General features: G+C 51.1%; 10 non-coding genes and 13 pseudogenes across 10 annotated transcripts; all 23 read right to left on the minus strand.

Annotated features, from left to right (window-relative positions):
* Positions 1-106: 106 nt before the first annotated feature.
* LOC134578462 (5S ribosomal RNA) lies at positions 107-225 on the minus strand (annotated as a pseudogene).
* Positions 226-1,257: 1,032 nt separating this feature from the next.
* LOC134577437 (5S ribosomal RNA) lies at positions 1,258-1,376 on the minus strand. Its single transcript, XR_010086009.1, has one exon. It is a non-coding gene; the product is annotated as a 5S ribosomal RNA (ribosomal RNA).
* Positions 1,377-2,155: 779 nt separating this feature from the next.
* On the minus strand, positions 2,156-2,274 carry LOC134578464 (5S ribosomal RNA; annotated as a pseudogene).
* A 1,035-nt stretch (positions 2,275-3,309) lies between these two features.
* On the minus strand, positions 3,310-3,428 carry LOC134577191 (5S ribosomal RNA). The gene has a single exon (XR_010085954.1). It is a non-coding gene; the product is annotated as a 5S ribosomal RNA (ribosomal RNA).
* Positions 3,429-4,199: 771 nt separating this feature from the next.
* LOC134578478 (5S ribosomal RNA) lies at positions 4,200-4,318 on the minus strand (annotated as a pseudogene).
* A 1,042-nt stretch (positions 4,319-5,360) lies between these two features.
* On the minus strand, positions 5,361-5,479 carry LOC134577510 (5S ribosomal RNA). Its single transcript, XR_010086030.1, has one exon. It is a non-coding gene; the product is annotated as a 5S ribosomal RNA (ribosomal RNA).
* Positions 5,480-6,270: 791 nt separating this feature from the next.
* LOC134578480 (5S ribosomal RNA) lies at positions 6,271-6,389 on the minus strand (annotated as a pseudogene).
* Positions 6,390-7,416: 1,027 nt separating this feature from the next.
* On the minus strand, positions 7,417-7,535 carry LOC134577497 (5S ribosomal RNA). Its single transcript, XR_010086026.1, has one exon. It is a non-coding gene; the product is annotated as a 5S ribosomal RNA (ribosomal RNA).
* A 787-nt stretch (positions 7,536-8,322) lies between these two features.
* Positions 8,323-8,431, minus strand: LOC134579131 (5S ribosomal RNA; annotated as a pseudogene).
* A 1,031-nt stretch (positions 8,432-9,462) lies between these two features.
* Positions 9,463-9,581, minus strand: LOC134577196 (5S ribosomal RNA). Its single transcript, XR_010085956.1, has one exon. It is a non-coding gene; the product is annotated as a 5S ribosomal RNA (ribosomal RNA).
* A 791-nt stretch (positions 9,582-10,372) lies between these two features.
* Positions 10,373-10,491, minus strand: LOC134578483 (5S ribosomal RNA; annotated as a pseudogene).
* Positions 10,492-11,522: 1,031 nt separating this feature from the next.
* Positions 11,523-11,641, minus strand: LOC134577202 (5S ribosomal RNA). The gene has a single exon (XR_010085957.1). It is a non-coding gene; the product is annotated as a 5S ribosomal RNA (ribosomal RNA).
* A 783-nt stretch (positions 11,642-12,424) lies between these two features.
* LOC134578488 (5S ribosomal RNA) lies at positions 12,425-12,543 on the minus strand (annotated as a pseudogene).
* Positions 12,544-13,578: 1,035 nt separating this feature from the next.
* Positions 13,579-13,697, minus strand: LOC134577208 (5S ribosomal RNA). The gene has a single exon (XR_010085958.1). It is a non-coding gene; the product is annotated as a 5S ribosomal RNA (ribosomal RNA).
* Positions 13,698-14,480: 783 nt separating this feature from the next.
* On the minus strand, positions 14,481-14,599 carry LOC134578492 (5S ribosomal RNA; annotated as a pseudogene).
* Positions 14,600-15,627: 1,028 nt separating this feature from the next.
* Positions 15,628-15,746, minus strand: LOC134577214 (5S ribosomal RNA). Its single transcript, XR_010085959.1, has one exon. It is a non-coding gene; the product is annotated as a 5S ribosomal RNA (ribosomal RNA).
* A 787-nt stretch (positions 15,747-16,533) lies between these two features.
* On the minus strand, positions 16,534-16,652 carry LOC134578496 (5S ribosomal RNA; annotated as a pseudogene).
* A 1,030-nt stretch (positions 16,653-17,682) lies between these two features.
* On the minus strand, positions 17,683-17,801 carry LOC134577226 (5S ribosomal RNA). The gene has a single exon (XR_010085962.1). It is a non-coding gene; the product is annotated as a 5S ribosomal RNA (ribosomal RNA).
* Positions 17,802-18,584: 783 nt separating this feature from the next.
* On the minus strand, positions 18,585-18,703 carry LOC134578501 (5S ribosomal RNA; annotated as a pseudogene).
* A 1,002-nt stretch (positions 18,704-19,705) lies between these two features.
* Positions 19,706-19,825, minus strand: LOC134579059 (5S ribosomal RNA; annotated as a pseudogene).
* A 787-nt stretch (positions 19,826-20,612) lies between these two features.
* Positions 20,613-20,731, minus strand: LOC134578507 (5S ribosomal RNA; annotated as a pseudogene).
* A 1,037-nt stretch (positions 20,732-21,768) lies between these two features.
* LOC134577446 (5S ribosomal RNA) lies at positions 21,769-21,887 on the minus strand. Its single transcript, XR_010086012.1, has one exon. It is a non-coding gene; the product is annotated as a 5S ribosomal RNA (ribosomal RNA).
* A 779-nt stretch (positions 21,888-22,666) lies between these two features.
* Positions 22,667-22,785, minus strand: LOC134578511 (5S ribosomal RNA; annotated as a pseudogene).
* Between the last annotated feature and the right edge of the window lie 34 nt (positions 22,786-22,819).

The following is a 22,819-nucleotide window of genomic DNA, read 5'->3' on the forward strand; positions in this document are numbered from 1 at the left end:
TTCTGTCCCTCTCCTCTCCCTCTTCAGCAAAAGGGCACAAGACAGCAGGCCTCCACTGGCCATGCTCTGGGTCTGCGATGCAGTGAGAGCGCGAAAAGTGTTTGAATGCCTACAACACCTGGTATTCCGAGATGGTCTCCCATCACAGGTACTAACCAGGCCCAACCCTGCTTAGCTTCCGAGATCAGACGAGATCGGGCGCGCTAAGGGTGGTATGGCGTAGGCCACAGCAGGGCTTCCTTTACCTCCCCTTATCCTGCGCACAGGCTCCTTCCACCCGATGCCGCCTTTGTTGTTGCTGCTGCTGCTGCTGCTAGTGCTGGTTGCTTTTGTTCACTGCTGGAGCATGTGTCTTTCAGCCCGCCCGGTCCTTCTTGCTCAGTCTGTAGTGGCAGCGGCCTTTTAGGCGCCCCCTTTTCTTTTTGCCTCTTTCCTGCAGGCCGAGCCTGGGTCTGCCAACTTGTAGCTTCCTAGGTCTTTTAGGGGGAAAGCAAGCGAAGCCCTGTTGCCTCCAGTACTGTTAGGAACCAGTCTTGTCGGCGCGCATTACGTAATGCGGGCTAAAAGTGCTTGGGGCCCGCTGCTTGATTGGGCACATACACTTGCAAGCATCGCCCTTCTTTTGGATTGCTCAGCTGCTGGCGCAAATACCTCTCCCGTCTGCCCTGCCTTGCGGTCCTAGCATGTGCTTTAGAGGCTGTGCTGGTCGTTACGTGGTGCCCCGGCACTGCGTAGTAGTGGAGTATAGAAAGCCTTGCTTATGGCTTGCACTTAAATGTCACTTCTGCCTGCCATCCTGCAATGTATGTGTGGATAGATGGAAGTGAAATATCTGTACATTTCTCTTTTTTGTTTTTTAAATGCTGCTTTTCTCTTGGACCGCGTCATATCCTATCACCAACCGCATTGATTTAGTTTTTTGTTGTTGCTGTGACCGACACTTTACCACCGTAACACTGACTTGTGCTTGCCCACTTCTCTCTATCCTGTATCACTCAAAGACATTGTATTGTTGCCTCGTTACTCGTGTCCAGAAACACGAGAGAAGGAAAAAGAAAAAGAAAGCGAGAGAGAAAGAAAGAAAGAAAGAAAGAAAGAAAGAAAGAAAGAAAAAAACGCCACACTGAAACGTAAAGCCAGAAAAGAAATGTGTGTTTTAAAAAAAAAAAAAAAAAAAAAAAGAAATCCTCCGAATGAGTGAATGTGAAATTGCATAGCGTAGATCGCCCCCTGCTGGTAGGAGATCGAAAAAGCAAAAGCCTACAACACCTGGTATTCCCAGGCGGTCTCCCATCCAAGTACTAACCAGGCCCGACCCTGCTTAGCTTCCGAGATCAGACGAGATCAGGCGTGTTCAGGGTGGTATGGCCGTAGGCAGAAACTAGGCTCCTTTAACCTCCTCTTATTCTGTTCTTCAACACCCAGGCACCTACCTCCCTCCCTCCCTCCCAGCTTCTTCATTTGCTGCTCTTGCAACTCACTGCTCAAAGGGCCCACTGACAAATGCGCTTGACGCCTACTTCTTACTTCTATCCCTACACTCCTAAGTGACCTCCTTCCTTTACACTGCGCAGCTGCTGGCACTTAGGCCTCTCCTAGATCTGCTCGGAAATGCAATCCTAACCTCTGTCTCAGAGAAAGCTGGTGAGACTGCGCCGTGACGCACTTCGAAGCAACAGCGCACTGCAATAACTCTTGCTTCAACCCAAAATTGGCACGTGGCGTCTGCCTAGGATCCTTGCTCCTTGATCCTCTCTCTGCTTCGGACTGACAAGCTGCTGTCTGTTGTCACAGGGGTTTGTTGGCAACACAGGGGATGGTAGCCCTTTGAAAACCAATTTGCTAAAGATAGGCCACAAGTGCTGCTTTGGAAACGTTGCTCCACTACTCGGCTGTGCACACCGCTTGGCTACTTTAGCCTACAGCTAGCAGCGGCCTTTTCATTCCAGCGCTTTGGGGTGTAGAGTGAACCAGGCCCACGCTGCTGACAAAACATGCCCCACGCTGCTGACAAAACATGCCCCTCGGTGCTGTTCGGGAGCCCAATCTTTCTGTCCCTCTCCTCTCCCTCTTCAGCAAAAGGGCACAAGACAGCAGGCCTCCACTGGCCATGCTCTGGGTCTGCGATGCAGTGAGAGCGCGAAAAGTGTTCGAATGCCTACAACACCTGGTATTCCGAGATGGTCTCCCATCACAGGTACTAACCAGGCCCAACCCTGCTTAGCTTCCGAGATCAGACGAGATCGGGCGCGCTAAGGGTGGTATGGCGTAGGCCACAGCAGGGCTTCCTTTACCTCCCCTTATCCTGCGCACAGGCTCCTTCCACCCGATGCCGCCTTTGTTGTTGCTGCTGCTGCTGCTGCTGCTAGTGCTGGTTGCTTTTGTTCACTGCTGGAGCATGTGTCTTTCAGCCCGCCCGGTCCTTCTTGCTCAGTCTGTAGTGGCAGCGGCCTTTTAGGCGCCCCCTTTTCTTTTTGCCTCTTTCCTGCAGGCCGAGCCTGGGTCTGCCAACTTGTAGCTTCCTAGGTCTTTTAGGGGGAAAGCAAGCGAAGCCCTGTTGCCTCCAGTACTGTTAGGAACCAGTCTTGTCGGCGCGCATTACGTAATGCGGGCTAAAAGTGCTTGGGGCCCGCTGCTTGATTGGGCACATACACTTGCAAGCATCGCCCTTCTTTTGGATTGCTCAGCTGCTGGCGCAAATACGTCTCCCGTCTGCCCTGCCTTGCGGTCCTAGCATGTGCTTTAGAGGCTGTGCTGGTCGTTACGTGGTGCCCCGGCACTGCGTAGTAGTGGAGTATAGAAAGCCTTGCTTATGGCTTGCACTTAAATGTCACTTCTGCCTGCCATCCTGCAATGTATGTGTGGATAGATGGAAGTGAAATATCTGTACATTTCTCTTTTTTTGTTTTTTAAATGCTGCTTTTCTCTTGGACCGCGTCATATCCTATCACCAACCGCATTGATTTAGTTTTTTGTTGTTGCTGTGACCGACACTTTACCACCGTAACACTGACTTGTGCTTGCCCACTTCTCTCTATCCTGTATCACTCAAAGACATTGTATTGTTGCCTCGTTACTCGTGTCCAGAAACACGAGAGAAGGAAAAAGAAAAAGAAAGCGAGAGAGAAAGAAAGAAAGAAAGAAAGAAAGAAAGAAAGAAAGAAAAAAACGCCACACTGAAACGTAAAGCCAGAAAAGAAATGTGTGTTTAAAAAAAAAAAAAAAAAAAAAAAGAAATCCTCCGAATGAGTGAATGTGAAATTGCATAGCGTAGATCGCCCCCTGCTGGTAGGAGATCGAAAAAGCAAAAGCCTACAACACCTGGTATTCCCAGGCGGTCTCCCATCCAAGTACTAACCAGGCCCGACCCTGCTTAGCTTCCGAGATCAGACGAGATCGGGCGTGTTCAGGGTGGTATGGCCGTAGGCAGAAACTAGGCTCCTTTAACCTCCTCTTATTCTGTTCTTCAACACCCAGGCACCTACCTCCCTCCCAGCTTCTTCATTTGCTGCTCTTGCAACTCACTGCTCAAAGGGCCCACTGACAAATGCGCTTGACGCCTACTTCTTACTTCTATCCCTACACTCCTAAGTGACCTCCTTCCTTTACACTGCGCAGCTGCTGGCACTTAGGCCTCTCCTAGATCTGCTCGGAAATGCAATCCTAACCTCTGTCTCAGAGAAAGCTGGTGAGACTGCGCCGTGACGCACTTCGAAGCAACAGCGCACTGCAATAACTCTTGCTTCAACCCAAAATTGGCACGTGGCGTCTGCCTAGGATCCTTGCTCCTTGATCCTCTCTCCGCTTCGGACTGACAAGCTGCTGTCTGTTGTCACAGGGGTTTGTTGGCAACACAGGGGATGGTAGCCCTTTGAAAACCAATTTGCTAAAGATAGGCCACAAGTGCTGCTTTGGAAACGTTGCTCCACTACTCGGCTGTGCACACCGCTTGGCTACTTTAGCCTACAGCTAGCAGCCGCCTTTTCATTCCAGCGCTTTGGGGTGTAGAGTGAACCAGGCCCACGCTGCTGACAAAACATGCCCCACGCTGCTGACAAAACATGCCCCTCGGTGCTGTTCGGGAGCCCAATCTTTCTGTCCCTCTCCTCTCCCTCTTCAGCAAAAGGGCACAAGACAGCAGGCCTCCACTGGCCATGCTCTGGGTCTGCGATGCAGTGAGAGCGCGAAAAGTGTTTGAATGCCTACAACACCTGGTATTCCGAGATGGTCTCCCATCACAGGTACTAACCAGGCCCAACCCTGCTTAGCTTCCGAGATCAGACGAGATCGGGCGCGCTAAGGGTGGTATGGCGTAGGCCACAGCAGGGCTTCCTTTACCTCCCCTTATCCTGCGCACAGGCTCCTTCCACCCGATGCCGCCTTTGTTGTTGCTGCTGCTGCTGCTGCTAGTGCTGGTTGCTTTTGTTCACTGCTGGAGCATGTGTCTTTCAGCCCGCCCGGTCCTTCTTGCTCAGTCTGTAGTGGCAGCGGCCTTTTAGGCGCCCCCTTTTCTTTTTGCCTCTTTCCTGCAGGCCGAGCCTGGGTCTGCCAACTTGTAGCTTCCTAGGTCTTTTAGGGGGAAAGCAAGCGAAGCCCTGTTGCCTCCAGTACTGTTAGGAACCAGTCTTGTCGGCGCGCATTACGTAATGCGGGCTAAAAGTGCTTGGGGCCCGCTGCTTGATTGGGCACATACACTTGCAAGCATCGCCCTTCTTTTGGATTGCTCAGCTGCTGGCGCAAATACGTCTCCCGTCTGCCCTGCCTTGCGGTCCTAGCATGTGCTTTAGAGGCTGTGCTGGTCGTTACGTGGTGCCCCGGCACTGCGTAGTAGTGGAGTATAGAAAGCCTTGCTTATGGCTTGCACTTAAATGTCACTTCTGCCTGCCATCCTGCAATGTATGTGTGGATAGATGGAAGTGAAATATCTGTACATTTCTCTTTTTTTGTTTTTTAAATGCTGCTTTTCTCTTGGACCGCGTCATATCCTATCACCAACCGCATTGATTTAGTTTTTTGTTGTTGCTGTGACCGACACTTTACCACCGTAACACTGACTTGTGCTTGCCCACTTCTCTCTATCCTGTATCACTCAAAGACATTGTATTGTTGCCTCGTTACTCGTGTCCAGAAACACGAGAGAAGGAAAAAGAAAAAGAAAGCGAGAGAGAAAGAAAGAAAGAAAGAAAGAAAGAAAGAAAGAAAGAAAGAAAGAAAGAAAAAAACGCCACACTGAAACGTAAAGCCAGAAAAGAAATGTGTGTTTAAAAAAAAAAAAAAAAAAAAAGAAATCCTCCGAATGAGTGAATGTGAAATTGCATAGCGTAGATCGCCCCCTGCTGGTAGGAGATCGAAAAAGCAAAAGCCTACAACACCTGGTATTCCCAGGCGGTCTCCCATCCAAGTACTAACCAGGCCTGACCCTGCTTAGCTTCCGAGATCAGACGAGATCGGGCGTGTTCAGGGTGGTATGGCCGTAGGCAGAAACTAGGCTCCTTTAACCTCCTCTTATTCTGTTCTTCAACACCCAGGCACGCACCTACCTCCCTCCCTCCCTCCCTCCCTCCCAGCTTCTTCATTTGCTGCTCTTGCAACTCACTGCTCAAAGGGCCCACTGACAAATGCGCTTGACGCCTACTTCTTACTTCTATCCCTACACTCCTAAGTGACCTCCTTCCTTTACACTGCGCAGCTGCTGGCACTTAGGCCTCTCCTAGATCTGCTCGGAAATGCAATCCTAACCTCTGTCTCAGAGAAAGCTGGTGAGACTGCGCCGTGACGCACTTCGAAGCAACAGCGCACTGCAATAACTCTTGCTTCAACCCAAAATTGGCACGTGGCGTCTGCCTAGGATCCTTGCTCCTTGATCCTCTCTCTGCTTCGGACTGACAAGCTGCTGTCTGTTGTCACAGGGGTTTGTTGGCAACACAGGGGATGGTAGCCCTTTGAAAACCAATTTGCTAAAGATAGGCCACAAGTGCTGCTTTGGAAACGTTGCTCCACTACTCGGCTGTGCACACCGCTTGGCTACTTTAGCCTACAGCTAGCAGCCGCCTTTTCATTCCAGCGCTTTGGGGTGTAGAGTGAACCAGGCCCACGCTGCTGACAAAACATGCCCCACGCTGCTGACAAAACATGCCCCTCGGTGCTGTTCGGGAGCCCAATCTTTCTGTCCCTCTCCTCTCCCTCTTCAGCAAAAGGGCACAAGACAGCAGGCCTCCACTGGCCATGCTCTGGGTCTGCGATGCAGTGAGAGCGCGAAAAGTGTTCGAATGCCTACAACACCTGGTATTCCGAGATGGTCTCCCATCACAGGTACTAACCAGGCCCAACCCTGCTTAGCTTCCGAGATCAGACGAGATCGGGCGCGCTAAGGGTGGTATGGCGTAGGCCACAGCAGGGCTTCCTTTACCTCCCCTTATCCTGCGCACAGGCTCCTTCCACCCGATGCCGCCTTTGTTGTTGCTGCTGCTGCTGCTGCTGCTAGTGCTGGTTGCTTTTGTTCACTGCTGGAGCATGTGTCTTTCAGCCCGCCCGGTCCTTCTTGCTCAGTCTGTAGTGGCAGCGGCCTTTTAGGCGCCCCCTTTTCTTTTTGCCTCTTTCCTGCAGGCCGAGCCTGGGTCTGCCAACTTGTAGCTTCCTAGGTCTTTTAGGGGGAAAGCAAGCGAAGCCCTGTTGCCTCCAGTACTGTTAGGAACCAGTCTTGTCGGCGCGCATTACGTAATGCGGGCTAAAAGTGCTTGGGGCCCGCTGCTTGATTGGGCACATACACTTGCAAGCATCGCCCTTCTTTTGGATTGCTCAGCTGCTGGCGCAAATACGTCTCCCGTCTGCCCTGCCTTGCGGTCCTAGCATGTGCTTTAGAGGCTGTGCTGGTCGTTACGTGGTGCCCCGGCACTGCGTAGTAGTGGAGTATAGAAAGCCTTGCTTATGGCTTGCACTTAAATGTCACTTCTGCCTGCCATCCTGCAATGTATGTGTGGATAGATGGAAGTGAAATATCTGTACATTTCTCTTTTTGTTTTTTAAATGCTGCTTTTCTCTTGGACCGCGTCATATCCTATCACCAACCGCATTGATTTAGTTTTTTGTTGTTGCTGTGACCGACACTTTACCACCGTAACACTGACTTGTGCTTGCCCACTTCTCTCTATCCTGTATCACTCAAAGACATTGTATTGTTGCCTCGTTACTCGTGTCCAGAAACACGAGAGAAGGAAAAAGAAAAAGAAAGCGAGAGAGAAAGAAAGAAAGAAAGAAAGAAAGAAAGAAAAAAACGCCACACTGAAACGTAAAGCCAGAAAAGAAATGTGTGTTTAAAAAAAAAAAAAAAAAAAAAAAAAGAAATCCTCCGAATGAGTGAATGTGAAATTGCATAGCGTAGATCGCCCCCTGCTGGTAGGAGATCGAAAAAGCAAAAGCCTACAACACCTGGTATTCCCAGGCGGTCTCCCATCCAAGTACTAACCAGGCCCGACCCTGCTTAGCTTCCGAGATCAGACGAGATCGGGCGTGTTCAGGTTGGTATGGCCGTAGGCAGAAACTAGGCTCCTTTAACCTCCTCTTATTCTGTTCTTCAACACCCAGGCACCTACCTCCCTCCCTCCCTCCCTCCCTCCCAGCTTCTTCATTTGCTGCTCTTGCAACTCACTGCTCAAAGGGCCCACTGACAAATGCGCTTGACGCCTACTTCTTACTTCTATCCCTACACTCCTAAGTGACCTCCTTCCTTTACACTGCGCAGCTGCTGGCACTTAGGCGTCTCCTAGATCTGCTCGGAAATTCAATCCTAACCTCTGTCTCAGAGAAAGCTGGTGAGACTGCGCCGTGACGCACTTCGAAGCAACAGCGCACTGCAATAACTCTTGCTTCAACCCAAAATTGGCACGTGGCGTCTGCCTAGGATCCTTGCTCCTTGATCCTCTCTCTGCTTCGGACTGACAAGCTGCTGTCTGTTGTCACAGGGGTTTGTTGGCAACACAGGGGATGGTAGCCCTTTGAAAACCAATTTGCTAAAGATAGGCCACAAGTGCTGCTTTGGAAACGTTGCTCCACTACTCGGCTGTGCACACCGCTTGGCTACTTTAGCCTACAGCTAGCAGCGGCCTTTTCATTCCAGCGCTTTGGGGTGTAGAGTGAACCAGGCCCACGCTGCTGACAAAACATGCCCCACGCTGCTGACAAAACATGCCCCTCGGTGCTGTTCGGGAGCCCAATCTTTCTGTCCCTCTCCTCTCCCTCTTCAGCAAAAGGGCACAAGACAGCAGGCCTCCACTGGCCATGCTCTGGGTCTGCGATGCAGTGAGAGCGCGAAAAGTGTTCGAATGCCTACAACACCTGGTATTCCGAGATGGTCTCCCATCACAGGTACTAACCAGGCCCAACCCTGCTTAGCTTCCGAGATCAGGCGCGCTAAGGGTGGTATGGCGTAGGCCACAGCAGGGCTTCCTTTACCTCCCCTTATCCTGCGCACAGGCTCCTTCCACCCGATGCCGCCTTTGTTGTTGCTGCTGCTGCTGCTGCTGCTGCTAGTGCTGGTTGCTTTTGTTCACTGCTGGAGCATGTGTCTTTCAGCCCGCCCGGTCCTTCTTGCTCAGTCTGTAGTGGCAGCGGCCTTTTAGGCGCCCCCTTTTCTTTTTGCCTCTTTCCTGCAGGCCGAGCCTGGGTCTGCCAACTTGTAGCTTCCTAGGTCTTTTAGGGGGAAAGCAAGCGAAGCCCTGTTGCCTCCAGTACTGTTAGGAACCAGTCTTGTCGGCGCGCATTACGTAATGCGGGCTAAAAGTGCTTGGGGCCCGCTGCTTGATTGGGCACATACACTTGCAAGCATCGCCCTTCTTTTGGATTGCTCAGCTGCTGGCGCAAATACGTCTCCCGTCTGCCCTGCCTTGCGGTCCTAGCATGTGCTTTAGAGGCTGTGCTGGTCGTTACGTGGTGCCCCGGCACTGCGTAGTAGTGGAGTATAGAAAGCCTTGCTTATGGCTTGCACTTAAATGTCACTTCTGCCTGCCATCCTGCAATGTATGTGTGGATAGATGGAAGTGAAATATCTGTACATTTCTCTTTTTGTTTTTTAAATGCTGCTTTTCTCTTGGACCGCGTCATATCCTATCACCAACCGCATTGATTTAGTTTTTTGTTGTTGCTGTGACCGACACTTTACCACCGTAACACTGACTTGTGCTTGCCCACTTCTCTCTATCCTGTATCACTCAAAGACATTGTATTGTTGCCTCGTTACTCGTGTCCAGAAACACGAGAGAAGGAAAAAGAAAAAGAAAGCGAGAGAGAAAGAAAGAAAGAAAGAAAGAAAGAAAGAAAAAAACGCCACACTGAAACGTAAAGCCAGAAAAGAAATGTGTGTTTAAAAAAAAAAAAAAAAAAAAAAAAAAGAAATCCTCCGAATGAGTGAATGTGAAATTGCATAGCGTAGATCGCCCCCTGCTGGTAGGAGATCGAAAAAGCAAAAGCCTACAACACCTGGTATTCCCAGGCGGTCTCCCATCCAAGTACTAACCAGGCCCGACCCTGCTTAGCTTCCGAGATCAGACGAGATCGGGCGTGTTCAGGGTGGTATGGCCGTAGGCAGAAACTAGGCTCCTTTAACCTCCTCTTATTCTGTTCTTCAACACCCAGGCACCTACCTCCCTCCCTCCCTCCCTCCCTCCCTCCCAGCTTCTTCATTTGCTGCTCTTGCAACTCACTGCTCAAAGGGCCCACTGACAAATGCGCTTGACGCCTACTTCTTACTTCTATCCCTACACTCCTAAGTGACCTCCTTCCTTTACACTGCGCAGCTGCTGGCACTTAGGCGTCTCCTAGATCTGCTCGGAAATTCAATCCTAACCTCTGTCTCAGAGAAAGCTGGTGAGACTGCGCCGTGACGCACTTCGAAGCAACAGCGCACTGCAATAACTCTTGCTTCAACCCAAAATTGGCACGTGGCGTCTGCCTAGGATCCTTGCTCCTTGATCCTCTCTCCGCTTCGGACTGACAAGCTGCTGTCTGTTGTCACAGGGGTTTGTTGGCAACACAGGGGATGGTAGCCCTTTGAAAACCAATTTGCTAAAGATAGGCCACAAGTGCTGCTTTGGAAACGTTGCTCCACTACTCGGCTGTGCACACCGCTTGGCTACTTTAGCCTACAGCTAGCAGCGGCCTTTTCATTCCAGCGCTTTGGGGTGTAGAGTGAACCAGGCCCACGCTGCTGACAAAACATGCCCCACGCTGCTGACAAAACATGCCCCTCGGTGCTGTTCGGGAGCCCAATCTTTCTGTCCCTCTCCTCTCCCTCTTCAGCAAAAGGGCACAAGACAGCAGGCCTCCACTGGCCATGCTCTGGGTCTGCGATGCAGTGAGAGCGCGAAAAGTGTTTGAATGCCTACAACACCTGGTATTCCGAGATGGTCTCCCATCACAGGTACTAACCAGGCCCAACCCTGCTTAGCTTCCGAGATCAGACGAGATCGGGCGCGCTAAGGGTGGTATGGCGTAGGCCACAGCAGGGCTTCCTTTACCTCCCCTTATCCTGCGCACAGGCTCCTTCCACCCGATGCCGCCTTTGTTGTTGCTGCTGCTGCTGCTGCTGCTAGTGCTGGTTGCTTTTGTTCACTGCTGGAGCATGTGTCTTTCAGCCCGCCCGGTCCTTCTTGCTCAGTCTGTAGTGGCAGCGGCCTTTTAGGCGCCCCCTTTTCTTTTTGCCTCTTTCCTGCAGGCCGAGCCTGGGTCTGCCAACTTGTAGCTTCCTAGGTCTTTTAGGGGGAAAGCAAGCGAAGCCCTGTTGCCTCCAGTACTGTTAGGAACCAGTCTTGTCGGCGCGCATTACGTAATGCGGGCTAAAAGTGCTTGGGGCCCGCTGCTTGATTGGGCACATACACTTGCAAGCATCGCCCTTCTTTTGGATTGCTCAGCTGCTGGCGCAAATACGTCTCCCGTCTGCCCTGCCTTGCGGTCCTAGCATGTGCTTTAGAGGCTGTGCTGGTCGTTACGTGGTGCCCCGGCACTGCGTAGTAGTGGAGTATAGAAAGCCTTGCTTATGGCTTGCACTTAAATGTCACTTCTGCCTGCCATCCTGCAATGTATGTGTGGATAGATGGAAGTGAAATATCTGTACATTTCTCTTTTTTTGTTTTTTAAATGCTGCTTTTCTCTTGGACCGCGTCATATCCTATCACCAACCGCATTGATTTAGTTTTTTGTTGTTGCTGTGACCGACACTTTACCACCGTAACACTGACTTGTGCTTGCCCACTTCTCTCTATCCTGTATCACTCAAAGACATTGTATTGTTGCCTCGTTACTCGTGTCCAGAAACACGAGAGAAGGAAAAAGAAAAAGAAAGCGAGAGAGAAAGAAAGAAAGAAAGAAAGAAAGAAAGAAAAAAACGCCACACTGAAACGTAAAGCCAGAAAAGAAATGTGTGTTTAAAAAAAAAAAAAAAAAAAAAAAAAAAGAAATCCTCCGAATGAGTGAATGTGAAATTGCATAGCGTAGATCGCCCCCTGCTGGTAGGAGATCGAAAAAGCAAAAGCCTACAACACCTGGTATTCCCAGGCGGTCTCCCATCCAAGTACTAACCAGGCCCGACCCTGCTTAGCTTCCGAGATCAGACGAGATCGGGCGTGTTCAGGGTGGTATGGCCGTAGGCAGAAACTAGGCTCCTTTAACCTCCTCTTATTCTGTTCTTCAACACCCAGGCACCTACCTCCCTCCCTCCCTCCCTCCCAGCTTCTTCATTTGCTGCTCTTGCAACTCACTGCTCAAAGGGCCCACTGACAAATGCGCTTGACGCCTACTTCTTACTTCTATCCCTACACTCCTAAGTGACCTCCTTCCTTTACACTGCGCAGCTGCTGGCACTTAGGCCTCTCCTAGATCTGCTCGGAAATGCAATCCTAACCTCTGTCTCAGAGAAAGCTGGTGAGACTGCGCCGTGACGCACTTCGAAGCAACAGCGCACTGCAATAACTCTTGCTTCAACCCAAAATTGGCACGTGGCGTCTGCCTAGGATCCTTGCTCCTTGATCCTCTCTCTGCTTCGGACTGACAAGCTGCTGTCTGTTGTCACAGGGGTTTGTTGGCAACACAGGGGATGGTAGCCCTTTGAAAACCAATTTGCTAAAGATAGGCCACAAGTGCTGCTTTGGAAACGTTGCTCCACTACTCGGCTGTGCACACCGCTTGGCTACTTTAGCCTACAGCTAGCAGCGGCCTTTTCATTCCAGCGCTTTGGGGTGTAGAGTGAACCAGGCCCACGCTGCTGACAAAACATGCCCCACGCTGCTGACAAAACATGCCCCTCGGTGCTGTTCGGGAGCCCAATCTTTCTGTCCCTCTCCTCTCCCTCTTCAGCAAAAGGGCACAAGACAGCAGGCCTCCACTGGCCATGCTCTGGGTCTGCGATGCAGTGAGAGCGCGAAAAGTGTTCGAATGCCTACAACACCTGGTATTCCGAGATGGTCTCCCATCACAGGTACTAACCAGGCCCAACCCTGCTTAGCTTCCGAGATCAGACGAGATCGGGCGCGCTAAGGGTGGTATGGCGTAGGCCACAGCAGGGCTTCCTTTACCTCCCCTTATCCTGCGCACAGGCTCCTTCCACCCGATGCCGCCTTTGTTGTTGCTGCTGCTGCTGCTGCTGCTAGTGCTGGTTGCTTTTGTTCACTGCTGGAGCATGTGTCTTTCAGCCCGCCCGGTCCTTCTTGCTCAGTCTGTAGTGGCAGCGGCCTTTTAGGCGCCCCCTTTTCTTTTTGCCTCTTTCCTGCAGGCCGAGCCTGGGTCTGCCAACTTGTAGCTTCCTAGGTCTTTTAGGGGGAAAGCAAGCGAAGCCCTGTTGCCTCCAGTACTGTTAGGAACCAGTCTTGTCGGCGCGCATTACGTAATGCGGGCTAAAAGTGCTTGGGGCCCGCTGCTTGATTGGGCACATACACTTGCAAGCATCGCCCTTCTTTTGGATTGCTCAGCTGCTGGCGCAAATACGTCTCCCGTCTGCCCTGCCTTGCGGTCCTAGCATGTGCTTTAGAGGCTGTGCTGGTCGTTACGTGGTGCCCCGGCACTGCGTAGTAGTGGAGTATAGAAAGCCTTGCTTATGGCTTGCACTTAAATGTCACTTCTGCCTGCCATCCTGCAATGTATGTGTGGATAGATGGAAGTGAAATATCTGTACATTTCTCTTTTTTTGTTTTTTAAATGCTGCTTTTCTCTTGGACCGCGTCATATCCTATCACCAACCGCATTGATTTAGTTTTTTGTTGTTGCTGTGACCGACACTTTACCACCGTAACACTGACTTGTGCTTGCCCACTTCTCTCTATCCTGTATCACTCAAAGACATTGTATTGTTGCCTCGTTACTCGTGTCCAGAAACACGAGAGAAGGAAAAAGAAAAAGAAAGCGAGAGAGAAAGAAAGAAAGAAAGAAAGAAAGAAAGAAAGAAAAAAACGCCACACTGAAACGTAAAGCCAGAAAAGAAATGTGTGTTTAAAAAAAAAAAAAAAAAAAAAAAAAAAGAAATCCTCCGAATGAGTGAATGTGAAATTGCATAGCGTAGATCGCCCCCTGCTGGTAGGAGATCGAAAAAGCAAAAGCCTACAACACCTGGTATTCCCAGGCGGTCTCCCATCCAAGTACTAACCAGGCCCGACCCTGCTTAGCTTCCGAGATCAGACGAGATCGGGCGTGTTCAGGGTGGTATGGCCGTAGGCAGAAACTAGGCTCCTTTAACCTCCTCTTATTCTGTTCTTCAACACCCAGGCACCTACCTCCCTCCCTCCCTCCCTCCCAGCTTCTTCATTTGCTGCTCTTGCAACTCACTGCTCAAAGGGCCCACTGACAAATGCGCTTGACGCCTACTTCTTACTTCTATCCCTACACTCCTAAGTGACCTCCTTCCTTTACACTGCGCAGCTGCTGGCACTTAGGCCTCTCCTAGATCTGCTCGGAAATGCAATCCTAACCTCTGTCTCAGAGAAAGCTGGTGAGACTGCGCCGTGACGCACTTCGAAGCAACAGCGCACTGCAATAACTCTTGCTTCAACCCAAAATTGGCACGTGGCGTCTGCCTAGGATCCTTGCTCCTTGATCCTCTCTCTGCTTCGGACTGACAAGCTGCTGTCTGTTGTCACAGGGGTTTGTTGGCAACACAGGGGATGGTAGCCCTTTGAAAACCAATTTGCTAAAGATAGGCCACAAGTGCTGCTTTGGAAACGTTGCTCCACTACTCGGCTGTGCACACCGCTTGGCTACTTTAGCCTACAGCTAGCAGCCGCCTTTTCATTCCAGCGCTTTGGGGTGTAGAGTGAACCAGGCCCACGCTGCTGACAAAACATGCCCCACGCTGCTGACAAAACATGCCCCTCGGTGCTGTTCGGGAGCCCAATCTTTCTGTCCCTCTCCTCTCCCTCTTCAGCAAAAGGGCACAAGACAGCAGGCCTCCACTGGCCATGCTCTGGGTCTGCGATGCAGTGAGAGCGCGAAAAGTGTTCGAATGCCTACAACACCTGGTATTCCGAGATGGTCTCCCATCACAGGTACTAACCAGGCCCAACCCTGCTTAGCTTCCGAGATCAGACGAGATCGGGCGCGCTAAGGGTGGTATGGCGTAGGCCACAGCAGGGCTTCCTTTACCTCCCCTTATCCTGCGCACAGGCTCCTTCCACCCGATGCCGCCTTTGTTGTTGCTGCTGCTGCTGCTGCTAGTGCTGGTTGCTTTTGTTCACTGCTGGAGCATGTGTCTTTCAGCCCGCCCGGTCCTTCTTGCTCAGTCTGTAGTGGCAGCGGCCTTTTAGGCGCCCCCTTTTCTTTTTGCCTCTTTCCTGCAGGCCGAGCCTGGGTCTGCCAACTTGTAGCTTCCTAGGTCTTTTAGGGGGAAAGCAAGCGAAGCCCTGTTGCCTCCAGTACTGTTAGGAACCAGTCTTGTCGGCGCGCATTACGTAATGCGGGCTAAAAGTGCTTGGGGCCCGCTGCTTGATTGGGCACATACACTTGCAAGCATCGCCCTTCTTTTGGATTGCTCAGCTGCTGGCGCAAATACGTCTCCCGTCTGCCCTGCCTTGCGGTCCTAGCATGTGCTTTAGAGGCTGTGCTGGTCGTTACGTGGTGCCCCGGCACTGCGTAGTAGTGGAGTATAGAAAGCCTTGCTTATGGCTTGCACTTAAATGTCACTTCTGCCTGCCATCCTGCAATGTATGTGTGGATAGATGGAAGTGAAATATCTGTACATTTCTCTTTTTTTGTTTTTTAAATGCTGCTTTTCTCTTGGACCGCGTCATATCCTATCACCAACCGCATTGATTTAGTTTTTTGTTGTTGCTGTGACCGACACTTTACCACCGTAACACTGACTTGTGCTTGCCCACTTCTCTCTATCCTGTATCACTCAAAGACATTGTATTGTTGCCTCGTTACTCGTGTCCAGAAACACGAGAGAAGGAAAAAGAAAAAGAAAGCGAGAGAGAAAGAAAGAAAGAAAGAAAGAAAGAAAGAAAGAAAAAAACGCCACACTGAAACGTAAAGCCAGAAAAGAAATGTGTGTTTAAAAAAAAAAAAAAAAAAAAAAAGAAATCCTCCGAATGAGTGAATGTGAAATTGCATAGCGTAGATCGCCCCCTGCTGGTAGGAGATCGAAAAAGCAAAAGCCTACAACACCTGGTATTCCCAGGCGGTCTCCCATCCAAGTACTAACCAGGCCCGACCCTGCTTAGCTTCCGAGATCAGACGAGATCGGGCGTGTTCAGGGTGGTATGGCCGTAGGCAGAAACTAGGCTCCTTTAACCTCCTCTTATTCTGTTCTTCAACACCCAGGCACCTACCTCCCTCCCTCCCTCCCTCCCTCCCAGCTTCTTCATTTACTGCTCTTGCAACTCACTGCTCAAAGGGCCCACTGACAAATGCGCTTGACGCCTACTTCTTACTTCTATCCCTACACTCCTAAGTGACCTCCTTCCTTTACACTGCGCAGCTGCTGGCACTTAGGCCTCTCCTAGATCTGCTCGGAAATGCAATCCTAACCTCTGTCTCAGAGAAAGCTGGTGAGACTGCGCCGTGACGCACTTCGAAGCAACAGCGCACTGCAATAACTCTTGCTTCAACCCAAAATTGGCACGTGGCGTCTGCCTAGGATCCTTGCTCCTTGATCCTCTCTCCGCTTCGGACTGACAAGCTGCTGTCTGTTGTCACAGGGGTTTGTTGGCAACACAGGGGATGGTAGCCCTTTGAAAACCAATTTGCTAAAGATAGGCCACAAGTGCTGCTTTGGAAACGTTGCTCCACTACTCGGCTGTGCACACCGCTTGGCTACTTTAGCCTACAGCTAGCAGCGGCCTTTTCATTCCAGCGCTTTGGGGTGTAGAGTGAACCAGGCCCACGCTGCTGACAAAACATGCCCCACGCTGCTGACAAAACATGCCCCTCGGTGCTGTTCGGGAGCCCAATCTTTCTGTCCCTCTCCTCTCCCTCTTCAGCAAAAGGGCACAAGACAGCAGGCCTCCACTGGCCATGCTCTGGGTCTGCGATGCAGTGAGAGCGCGAAAAGTGTTCGAATGCCTACAACACCTGGTATTCCGAGATGGTCTCCCATCACAGGTACTAACCAGGCCCAACCCTGCTTAGCTTCCGAGATCAGACGAGATCGGGCGCGCTAAGGGTGGTATGGCGTAGGCCACAGCAGGGCTTCCTTTACCTCCCCTTATCCTGCGCACAGGCTCCTTCCACCCGATGCCGCCTTTGTTGTTGCTGCTGCTGCTGCTGCTGCTGCTAGTGCTGGTTGCTTTTGTTCACTGCTGGAGCATGTGTCTTTCAGCCCGCCCGGTCCTTCTTGCTCAGTCTGTAGTGGCAGCGGCCTTTTAGGCGCCCCCTTTTCTTTTTGCCTCTTTCCTGCAGGCCGAGCCTGGGTCTGCCAACTTGTAGCTTCCTAGGTCTTTTAGGGGGAAAGCAAGCGAAGCCCTGTTGCCTCCAGTACTGTTAGGAACCAGTCTTGTCGGCGCGCATTACGTAATGCGGGCTAAAAGTGCTTGGGGCCCGCTGCTTGATTGGGCACATACACTTGCAAGCATCGCCCTTCTTTTGGATTGCTCAGCTGCTGGCGCAAATACGTCTCCCGTCTGCCCTGCCTTGCGGTCCTAGCATGTGCTTTAGAGGCTGTGCTGGTCGTTACGTGGTGCCCCGGCACTGCGTAGTAGTGGAGTATAGAAAGCCTTGCTTATGGCTTGCACTTAAATGTCACTTCTGCCTGCCATCCTGCAATGTATGTGTGGATAGATGGAAGTGAAATATCTGTACATTTCTCTTTTTTTGTTTTTTAAATGCTGCTTTTCTCTTGGACCGCATCATATCCTATCACCAACCGCATTGATTTAGTTTTTTGTTGTTGCTGTGACCGACACTTTACCACCGTAACACTGACTTGTGCTTGCCCACTTCTCTCTATCCTGTATCACTCAAAGACATTGTATTGTTGCCTCGTTACTCGTGTCCAGAAACACGAGAGAAGGAAAAAGAAAAAGAAAGCGAGAGAGAAAGAAAGAAAGAAAGAAAGAAAGAAAAAAACGCCACACTGAAACGTAAAGCCAGAAAAGAAATGTGTGTTTAAAAAAAAAAAAAAAAAAAAAAAAAAAGAAATCCTCCGAATGAGTGAATGTGAAATTGCATAGCGTAGATCGCCCCCTGCTGGTAGGAGATCGAAAAAGCAAAAGCCTACAACACCTGGTATTCCCAGGCGGTCTCCCATCCAAGTACTAACCAGGCCCGACCCTGCTTAGCTTCCGAGATCAGACGAGATCGGGCGTGTTCAGGGTGGTATGGCCGTAGGCAGAAACTAGGCTCCTTTAACCTCCTCTTATTCTGTTCTTCAACACCCAGGCACCTACCTCCCTCCCTCCCTCCCTCCCAGCTTCTTCATTTGCTGCTCTTGCAACTCACTGCTCAAAGGGCCCACTGACAAATGCGCTTGACGCCTACTTCTTACTTCTATCCCTACACTCCTAAGTGACCTCCTTCCTTTACACTGCGCAGCTGCTGGCACTTAGGCCTCTCCTAGATCTGCTCGGAAATGCAATCCTAACCTCTGTCTCAGAGAAAGCTGGTGAGACTGCGCCGTGACGCACTTCGAAGCAACAGCGCACTGCAATAACTCTTGCTTCAACCCAAAATTGGCACGTGGCGTCTGCCTAGGATCCTTGCTCCTTGATCCTCTCTCCGCTTCGGACTGACAAGCTGCTGTCTGTTGTCACAGGGGTTTGTTGGCAACACAGGGGATGGTAGCCCTTTGAAAACCAATTTGCTAAAGATAGGCCACAAGTGCTGCTTTGGAAACGTTGCTCCACTACTCGGCTGTGCACACCGCTTGGCTACTTTAGCCTACAGCTAGCAGCGGCCTTTTCATTCCAGCGCTTTGGGGTGTAGAGTGAACCAGGCCCACGCTGCTGACAAAACATGCCCCACGCTGCTGACAAAACATGCCCCTCGGTGCTGTTCGGGAGCCCAATCTTTCTGTCCCTCTCCTCTCCCTCTTCAGCAAAAGGGCACAAGACAGCAGGCCTCCACTGGCCATGCTCTGGGTCTGCGATGCAGTGAGAGCGCGAAAAGTGTTTGAATGCCTACAACACCTGGTATTCCGAGATGGTCTCCCATCACAGGTACTAACCAGGCCCAACCCTGCTTAGCTTCCGAGATCAGACGAGATCGGGCGCGCTAAGGGTGGTATGGCGTAGGCCACAGCAGGGCTTCCTTTACCTCCCCTTATCCTGCGCACAGGCTCCTTCCACCCGATGCCGCCTTTGTTGTTGCTGCTGCTGCTGCTGCTAGTGCTGGTTGCTTTTGTTCACTGCTGGAGCATGTGTCTTTCAGCCCGCCCGGTCCTTCTTGCTCAGTCTGTAGTGGCAGCGGCCTTTTAGGCGCCCCCTTTTCTTTTTGCCTCTTTCCTGCAGGCCGAGCCTGGGTCTGCCAACTTGTAGCTTCCTAGGTCTTTTAGGGGGAAAGCAAGCGAAGCCCTGTTGCCTCCAGTACTGTTAGGAACCAGTCTTGTCGGCGCGCATTACGTAATGCGGGCTAAAAGTGCTTGGGGCCCGCTGCTTGATTGGGCACATACACTTGCAAGCATCGCCCTTCTTTTGGATTGCTCAGCTGCTGGCGCAAATACGTCTCCCGTCTGCCCTGCCTTGCGGTCCTAGCATGTGCTTTAGAGGCTGTGCTGGTCGTTACGTGGTGCCCCGGCACTGCGTAGTAGTGGAGTATAGAAAGCCTTGCTTATGGCTTGCACTTAAATGTCACTTCTGCCTGCCATCCTGCAATGTATGTGTGGATAGATGGAAGTGAAATATCTGTACATTTCTCTTTTTTTGTTTTTTAAATGCTGCTTTTCTCTTGGACCGCGTCATATCCTATCACCAACCGCATTGATTTAGTTTTTTGTTGTTGCTGTGACCGACACTTTACCACCGTAACACTGACTTGTGCTTGCCCACTTCTCTCTATCCTGTATCACTCAAAGACATTGTATTGTTGCCTCGTTACTCGTGTCCAGAAACACGAGAGAAGGAAAAAGAAAAAGAAAGCGAGAGAGAAAGAAAGAAAGAAAGAAAGAAAGAAAGAAAGAAAGAAAGAAAAAAACGCCACACTGAAACGTAAAGCCAGAAAAGAAATGTGTGTTTAAAAAAAAAAAAAAAAAAAAAAGAAATCCTCCGAATGAGTGAATGTGAAATTGCATAGCGTAGATCGCCCCCTGCTGGTAGGAGATCCCAGGCGGTCTCCCATCCAAGTACTAACCAGGCCCGACCCTGCTTAGCTTCCGAGATCAGACGAGATCGGGCGTGTTCAGGGTGGTATGGCCGTAGGCAGAAACTAGGCTCCTTTAACCTCCTCTTATTCTGTTCTTCAACACCCAGGCACCTACCTCCCTCCCTCCCTCCCTCCCTCCCAGCTTCTTCATTTGCTGCTCTTGCAACTCACTGCTCAAAGGGCCCACTGACAAATGCGCTTGACGCCTACTTCTTACTTCTATCCCTACACTCCTAAGTGACCTCCTTCCTTTACACTGCGCAGCTGCTGGCACTTAGGCCTCTCCTAGATCTGCTCGGAAATGCAATCCTAACCTCTGTCTCAGAGAAAGCTGGTGAGACTGCGCCGTGACGCACTTCGAAGCAACAGCGCACTGCAATAACTCTTGCTTCAACCCAAAATTGGCACGTGGCGTCTGCCTAGGATCCTTGCTCCTTGATCCTCTCTCCGCTTCGGACTGACAAGCTGCTGTCTGTTGTCACAGGGGTTTGTTGGCAACACAGGGGATGGTAGCCCTTTGAAAACCAATTTGCTAAAGATAGGCCACAAGTGCTGCTTTGGAAACGTTGCTCCACTACTCGGCTGTGCACACCGCTTGGCTACTTTAGCCTACAGCTAGCAGCGGCCTTTTCATTCCAGCGCTTTGGGGTGTAGAGTGAACCAGGCCCACGCTGCTGACAAAACATGCCCCACGCTGCTGACAAAACATGCCCCTCGGTGCTGTTCGGGAGCCCAATCTTTCTGTCCCTCTCCTCTCCCTCTTCAGCAAAAGGGCACAAGACAGCAGGCCTCCACTGGCCATGCTCTGGGTCTGCGATGCAGTGAGAGCGCGAAAAGTGTTTGAATGCCTACAACACCTGGTATTCCGAGATGGTCTCCCATCACAGGTACTAACCAGGCCCAACCCTGCTTAGCTTCCGAGATCAGACGAGATCGGGCGCGCTAAGGGTGGTATGGCGTAGGCCACAGCAGGGCTTCCTTTACCTCCCCTTATCCTGCGCACAGGCTCCTTCCACCCGATGCCGCCTTTGTTGTTGCTGCTGCTGCTGCTGCTAGTGCTGGTTGCTTTTGTTCACTGCTGGAGCATGTGTCTTTCAGCCCGCCCGGTCCTTCTTGCTCAGTCTGTAGTGGCAGCGGCCTTTTAGGCGCCCCCTTTTCTTTTTGCCTCTTTCCTGCAGGCCGAGCCTGGGTCTGCCAACTTGTAGCTTCCTAGGTCTTTTAGGGGGAAAGCAAGCGAAGCCCTGTTGCCTCCAGTACTGTTAGGAACCAGTCTTGTCGGCGCGCATTACGTAATGCGGGCTAAAAGTGCTTGGGGCCCGCTGCTTGATTGGGCACATACACTTGCAAGCATCGCCCTTCTTTTGGATTGCTCAGCTGCTGGCGCAAATACGTCTCCCGTCTGCCCTGCCTTGCGGTCCTAGCATGTGCTTTAGAGGCTGTGCTGGTCGTTACGTGGTGCCCCGGCACTGCGTAGTAGTGGAGTATAGAAAGCCTTGCTTATGGCTTGCACTTAAATGTCACTTCTGCCTGCCATCCTGCAATGTATGTGTGGATAGATGGAAGTGAAATATCTGTACATTTCTCTTTTTTTGTTTTTTAAATGCTGCTTTTCTCTTGGACCGCGTCATATCCTATCACCAACCGCATTGATTTAGTTTTTTGTTGTTGCTGTGACCGACACTTTACCACCGTAACACTGACTTGTGCTTGCCCACTTCTCTCTATCCTGTATCACTCAAAGACATTGTATTGTTGCCTCGTTACTCGTGTCCAGAAACACGAGAGAAGGAAAAAGAAAAAGAAAGCGAGAGAGAAAGAAAGAAAGAAAGAAAGAAAGAAAGAAAGAAAGAAAGAAAAAAACGCCACACTGAAACGTAAAGCCAGAAAAGAAATGTGTGTTTAAAAAAAAAAAAAAAAAAAAAAAAGAAATCCTCCGAATGAGTGAATGTGAAATTGCATAGCGTAGATCGCCCCCTGCTGGTAGGAGATCGAAAAAGCAAAAGCCTACAACACCTGGTATTCCCAGGCGGTCTCCCATCCAAGTACTAACCAGGCCCAACCCTGCTTAGCTTCCGAGATCAGACGAGATCGGGCGTGTTCAGGGTGGTATGGCCGTGGGCAGAAACTAGGCTCCTTTAACCTCCTCTTATTCTGTTCTTCAACACCCAGGCACCTACCTCCCTCCCTCCCTCCCAGCTTCTTCATTTGCTGCTCTTGCAACTCACTGCTCAAAGGGCCCACTGACAAATGCGCTTGACGCCTACTTCTTATTTCTATCCCTACACTCCTAAGTGACCTCCTTCCTTTACACTGCGCAGCTGCTGGCACTTAGGCCTCTCCTAGATCTGCTCGGAAATGCAATCCTAACCTCTGTCTCAGAGAAAGCTGGTGAGACTGCGCCGTGACGCACTTCGAAGCAACAGCGCACTGCAATAACTCTTGCTTCAACCCAAAATTGGCACGTGGCGTCTGCCTAGGATCCTTGCTCCTTGATCCTCTCTCCGCTTCGGACTGACAAGCTGCTGTCTGTTGTCACAGGGGTTTGTTGGCAACACAGGGGATGGTAGCCCTTTGAAAACCAATTTGCTAAAGATAGGCCACAAGTGCTGCTTTGGAAACGTTGCTCCACTACTCGGCTGTGCACACCGCTTGGCTACTTTAGCCTACAGCTAGCAGCGGCCTTTTCATTCCAGCGCTTTGGGGTGTAGAGTGAACCAGGCCCACGCTGCTGACAAAACATGCCCCACGCTGCTGACAAAACATGCCCCTCGGTGCTGTTCGGGAGCCCAATCTTTCTGTCCCTCTCCTCTCCCTCTTCAGCAAAAGGGCACAAGACAGCAGGCCTCCACTGGCCATGCTCTGGGTCTGCGATGCAGTGAGAGCGCGAAAAGTGTTCGAATGCCTACAACACCTGGTATTCCGAGATGGTCTCCCATCACAGGTACTAACCAGGCCCAACCCTGCTTAGCTTCCGAGATCAGACGAGATCGGGCGCGCTAAGGGTGGTATGGCGTAGGCCACAGCAGGGCTTCCTTTACCTCCCCTTATCCTG

Source organism: Pelobates fuscus, chromosome 1, assembly GCF_036172605.1.
Source record: "Pelobates fuscus isolate aPelFus1 chromosome 1, aPelFus1.pri, whole genome shotgun sequence".
In the NCBI taxonomy this organism is placed as follows: Eukaryota; Metazoa; Chordata; class Amphibia; order Anura; family Pelobatidae; genus Pelobates; species Pelobates fuscus.